General features: G+C 42.7%; 1 protein-coding gene across 2 annotated transcripts in view; it reads right to left on the bottom strand.

The window, feature by feature from the left end:
- Window positions 1–6000, bottom strand: part of LOC122928258 (RUN and FYVE domain-containing protein 1-like) — a 139666-nt gene that overhangs the window by 112289 nt on the left and 21377 nt on the right. The gene's annotated exons all lie outside the window — the stretch shown is intronic.

The raw sequence follows: 6000 nt of genomic DNA, 5'->3' as shown, positions 1-6000 counted from the left end.
TTAGTAAAAAAAAAAATAAAAAAAAAAAAAATCTACCTGTGTGTAAATTGTTCTCAGTATAACTACAGGCATCAGGGGTTTGTTACAGAACATTAGTGATCATGAAAACCAAGGAACACGCCAGACAGGTCAGGGATAAAGATGTGGTGAAGTGTAAAGCATGGTTAGGTTATAAAAAAATATCCCAAGTTAGGCCTCATGCACACGACCATTGTTTCATTCCGTGTCCGTTGTTCCGTTTTTCTGCTGACCCATTGACTTTCAATGGGTCCGTTGAAAACTCGGCTAATGCACCGTTTGTCACCCGCGTCCGTGATCCGTGGTTCCAGTCCGTCAAAAAAATATAACCTGTCCTATTTTTTTCACGGACAAAGGTTCGTGGACCCATTCAAGTCAATGGGACCGTGAAAAAACACGGAGGCACACAAGATTGTCATCCGCGTCCGTATTTTTCCTATCATTTGCATGGCAAACTTGACTTAGACTTTTTTTTTTTACTTTCCTTCATGTCTGGTGATCCACCAAAAATAAAGGAAGACATACGGAAACAAAAAAACTGAAACGGATCACGGAACAACGGAACCCCATTTTGCGGAACGGAACACAACAACGGTCGTGTGCATGAGGCCTTATGAACATCTCACGGAAAAATATTCAATCCATCATCTGAAAATGGAAGGAATATGGAACAATTGCAAACATAACTCCACCTAAACTGATAGCCCAGGCAAGGAGAGCACTAAATAGAGAAGCAGCCAAGAGTACCATGGTCTGCAGAGATCCACAGCTCAGGTGGAAGATGCTATCCACAGTAGGGTTGTTGCGGGTATCTAAATTTCGATACTCAATCAATACTTTTGTATCGATACCGGGATTTAAATTTTTTCGATACTGGGCTGCGCAGTCCAGTATCACAGAACATGAGCGCGCTGGTGTGAGCGCGCTCATGTTCCCTAAGAAGCACAGGGGAAAAAAGTGCCTGTGCCGCTGCCACCAATAAGGAGAGAGGGGTGGGCGCACTGCGCCACCCATGATAGCAGGACTTTAAATGGGTCCGGACTTTAAGTAACCAGGCTACATAGAGCAGCTCCCAGGGATCTCCCTGCACCTACTATTATTCCTGGGCGCCGCTCCGGTCTCCCACTGTGCCCCCATTACTTTCTCCTGCTCCATATGCTAATTACTACTATCAGAGTAATGGGCAGAAGACATTAGCTTCTCTCCTGGGCGTTCCTTTTCCCTGCTGTAGCGCTGTCCAATTGCAGCACAGAACATCATAGCCAAGGAGAAGGAATGCCCAGGAGGGAAGCTGATGTCTCCTACCCATTGCTCCAATAGTAGTAATTAGCATATGGAGCAGGAGTGATGGGGGCACAGCGGGCGAATGGAGCGGCGCCCAGGAATAATAGTAAGTGCAGGGAGATCCCTGGGGGCCGCTCTATGTAGCCTGCTCATCAAATGTAGTCTTTAACTTTTAATACAGGAGGCAGGTGCCGTCAGCAGAATCGCATAGCCGGAACCCTGCCTCTGACAGGGAGCTGTTATCAGCGGCAGTTAACCCCTCAGGTGCGGCACCTGAGGGGTTAACTGCCGCTGATCTGTTGCCAGTACCCGCCTCCTGTATTAAGGGTTAATTATTATTGGTGGTGCAGTGCGCCGCCCTTAGTATTAAAATCATTGGTGGCAGTGGCCACAGGGTCCCCTCCCCTCCCTGTCATTGGTGGCAGTGGCAGCTTCTGATCGGAGCCCCAGCAGTGTAATCCTGGGGCTCCGATCAGTTACCATGGCAGCCAAGACGCTACTGAAGCCTGGTTGCCATGGTTATCTCCCTCATGCTGCACAGGGCAGCAGGGAGAGTGTGAAGTCCTATTCACCCTAATAGAGATCTATCAGGGTGAATAGGACAAGGGATCAAAAGATCCTAGGTTCTAGCCCCTAAGGGGGGAAATAGTTATTAAATAAACTGAAAAAATAAAATAAAAATTACATTTTTGGGGTTATAAAAACCACACCAAGTATACATCCCCTTTCCCAATTTTACATATAAAATATAGACAATAAATAAACATATCGCCACCTCTGAAAAGTCAAAATTATTAAAATATTAAAAAAATCTATGCGGTGAACGCTGGAACAGAAAAAAAATAAGTAAAAACTGCGCGATTCACCATTTTTTAAAATGCGGAATGCACGTGACTTTTTGGCGTTTAATTTTTTCGCGTGGTATCAAATGGTATCAAGTATTGCAATACTTTTTTAAGGTATCGAAATCGTATCCAAAATTTGCTATCGCAACAACTCTAGTCCACAGTACAACTATTAGTCATATTCTCCACAAATCTGGCCTTTATGGAGGAGTAGCAAGAAGAAAGACATTTTTGAAAGCAAGCCATAAGAAGCCATTGGAAAAAGGTGCTCTGGTAAGATGAGACCAAAGTTAAAGGGACACTGACAGGCCCAATAAGCATATTTAGCTATATATAGTCATGCATAGGTCTTACATAGAAGTATAACCCCTGTCCACCTTATAAATACAGCAAAATCATGTTTGATAACCTGATGTAATCGCTCTTCTTTCTGCCCAAGGGGCGGCCTTTCAGCTCCACATGGGCGCACGCACGCACCCGAACCGCCGTTTTCAAGCACCGCCCAGCTCATCAATATTCACTTCACTGGGTGGCTTCTGCTGTCCCCGACGTTCCAAGATCCCACGCATGCCCAATAGAAAGATCTCGGAACATCGAGACCGCAGAAGCCGCCCAGCGAAGTGAATATTGATGAGCTGAAAACGGCGTTTGGGGCGCGTGTGTGCGCCCATGTGGAGCTGAAAGGCCCCCCTTTGGGCAGAAAGAAGAGCGATTACATCAGGTTATCAAACATGATTTTGCTGTATTTATAAGGTGGACAGGTGTCATCCGTTCAGGGTTCTGTCTTTTTACCAAGGCTTTTTTGTCCATTCTTTTTGACAGAATCTGCAACAGAGGCTCCAAACGCAGATGTGGGCAAGTGCAGGTCTATGTATTATATATTTGAATTACTGCAACTCCTTGGCTAATAATACTCCTCAAAATGGTAATATAAGTATTTTTACTCTTCCGGAAAAAATGCAATGTGACATCTGCTCTAGATAGGTCATTAGTAACTGATTGGTGGTGGACTCCGACAACCAGTACCCCCCGCCAATCAGCTGTTCTGAGAAGGCAGTGGCACTCTTGTGAGCACCGCTGCCTTCTCGCAGCTTACCAAGAACAGCGCCATACATTGTGTAGTGGCTGTGCTTGGTATTACAGCTCAGCCCCAATTACTAGGCCATGTGATCGATGAACGTGTTATCATTGGCCTAGGAAAAGCAGAGGGAAGGCTGCGGCGCTGACAGGAGTGCTGCTGCATTCTCAGCTGGTGTCAGACCCCCACCAATCAAATACATAGAATAGGTCATTAGTATAAAAATCTCGGAAAACCCTTTTTTTATTTTTGTGGAATACCTAAAGAGTTTGTAAAATCAGTTTTGAATAACTTAAGAGGTGTTGTTTCTAAAATGGGGTCATTTATGGGTGGTTTCTACTATGTAAGGCTACTTTCACACTGGCGTTTCTGGGTCCGCTTGTGAGATCCGTTTCAGGGCTCTCACAAGCGGCCCAAAACGGATCAGTTCAGCCCCAATGCATTCTGAATGTATAAGGATCCGTTCAGAATGCATCAGTTTGGCTGTGTTTGGTCTCCGTTCTGCTTTTGAAGCGGACACCAAAACACTGCTTGACGATGCGGAACCAAACGGATGCGTCCTGACTTACAATGCAAGTCAATGGGGACGGATCCGTTTTCACTGACACAATATGGTGCAATTGAAAACTGATCCGTCCCCATTGACTTTCACTGTAAGTCAAGTTGGATCCGTTTTGACAGACTTTTTTTTAAAGAATAATACAAACGGATCCGTAGTGAACGGATACAAGCGTTAGCATTATCGGTGCGGATCTGTCTGTGCAGATACAAGACGGATCCGCACCGAATGCAGGTGTAAAAGTAGCCTAAGCCCCACAAAGTGACTTCAAAACGGCATTGGTTCTTTAAAAAGTGGGTTTTGGAAATGTAAAAATTGCTACAAAAATTCAAAGCCTTCTAAGAAAAAAAAAAAAAAAAAAAAAAGACATTTACAAAATCATGCCAACAAATAAGCATTTTATAAGCTATCACTCTCTGTCTTAAAAAGCAGAGAAATTCAAATTTCCAAAATTGTGAATTTTATAAAATTTCCAGTTTTTGGACTTTTAAAAAAAATAAATAAAGGAAAAACAAATCTGCTCAAATTTACTACTACCATGCAATATACAATGTGTCACAAGAAAACAATCTCAGAATGGCTTGCATAAGTAAAAGTGTTCCAGAGTTATTAACACATAAAGTGACACTTCAGATTAGCAAAATTTGGTATGGTCCTTAAGGTGAAACATGGCAAGGTCCTGAAGGAGTTAAAGTACCACGTGCTACATGGCAAAAAACTCAAACAAAACCAAAACATAAGTTAACTTTTCTCCGCTGTCTTTCCTTTAGCGTTCACAAACACAGATTAATTTTTTCCACGTTTCATTTTTAATTTTTGTGGCCCATATGTGGAACCATTCACTTCAATGAGACTGCAAAAAAACGGAAATGCATTCCGTGTCCATATCTCCGCATGGCCGTTCCGCAAAAAAAAATAGAACCTGTACTCTTAATTGTACACATTACAGACAAGGATAGGACTGTTCTATTAGGGGCCGAACATTCCGTTCCGCAAAAAATGTAATGCACACGATCGGAATCTGTGTTTTGCGGATCAGCAATTTGTGGACCGAAAAACATCCAATGTGTATTACAGGCAATGTTCTGCTCGTAATTGTATGGGCACACTTGTTATGCCCATGCAATTAACAGGACAAATATGCTCATACTTGTCTTGCACCGTCAGCTTTTTAAAGTGGGATGTTTATGGCATACATATCGCCTATCCTTTATCACCTGATAGATGGGAGTCTGCAATACATCTATAAAGGTTATGGATACCTTCAGGAGAAATCTGTCTGGAAATAAATTTATCAATTGGTTTTTATTAAAAATGTTCATCCGTTTTTGAGATACAATGATTAAAAAAATGCTTTTCATCAGTAGACTTTCGCTCCTGAGTTCCATCAGCTGATGGCTTATGTGAAGCTTTATGTCTGACGTCCTTACTTCAAACACTCATTATAGCTAAACTCATATCAAACTGATAAGAATATGGCTGAGGATGCACACAAGCATATGCATTTTGCATGATAAAAAAAATATAATTACACTCCTGTATAAACAACGAAGTTGATTTTGTCCATTCTTTAGTCACCTCCAAATAAGCTAACACACATCTCCTAACATCCAAATGATTGAATTAAATCTCCTTCAGATTTCTTTGATTATTCCAAAAGGAAGGGAGAACCACTTCCTGGGCTTTATGGAAATCCGCTGCCAGGGAGAAACTACTCCCCTCTATGACGCACACCTGTAGGATCCACTTCCTAGGACAGGAAACCACTGAGGAAGGGAAAGGCTCCTCCTTTTTTTACCTGTGGGTTTCCTGTCCTGGGAGGCTGACACTCTCTCCTGGTGCGGTCATGGAGATTGGAAATAATACAGATGACGTCTGTGACATCCATGTTTCATCCGTTTTCTCATTTTGCAGACCCATTGTAACAATACTTAATCTTGTCTAAAAAACAAACAAGAATAGGACATGTTCTATCTTTTTTGCAGGACTACGGAACGGACATATGGATGCGGACAGCATACGCATTGAAATGAATGGGTCCGCATCCAACCTGCAAAAATGTGAATCAGATGCGGACCAAAAAACGGTTCTGTGAATGAGACCTGAAATTAGTGTTTATCAGGTCGGAAGATCAGTGATACGGCTTCACATGAGCCTTCAGCTGATGGGACTGAGAAGTGATACTCTGCAAACAGACAGATTTTTTTTAACCCTTG

Source organism: Bufo gargarizans, chromosome 2, assembly GCF_014858855.1.
Source record: "Bufo gargarizans isolate SCDJY-AF-19 chromosome 2, ASM1485885v1, whole genome shotgun sequence".
Classification (NCBI taxonomy): Eukaryota; Metazoa; Chordata; class Amphibia; order Anura; family Bufonidae; genus Bufo; species Bufo gargarizans.
This window is presented reverse-complemented; position numbering and strand designations above follow the sequence as displayed.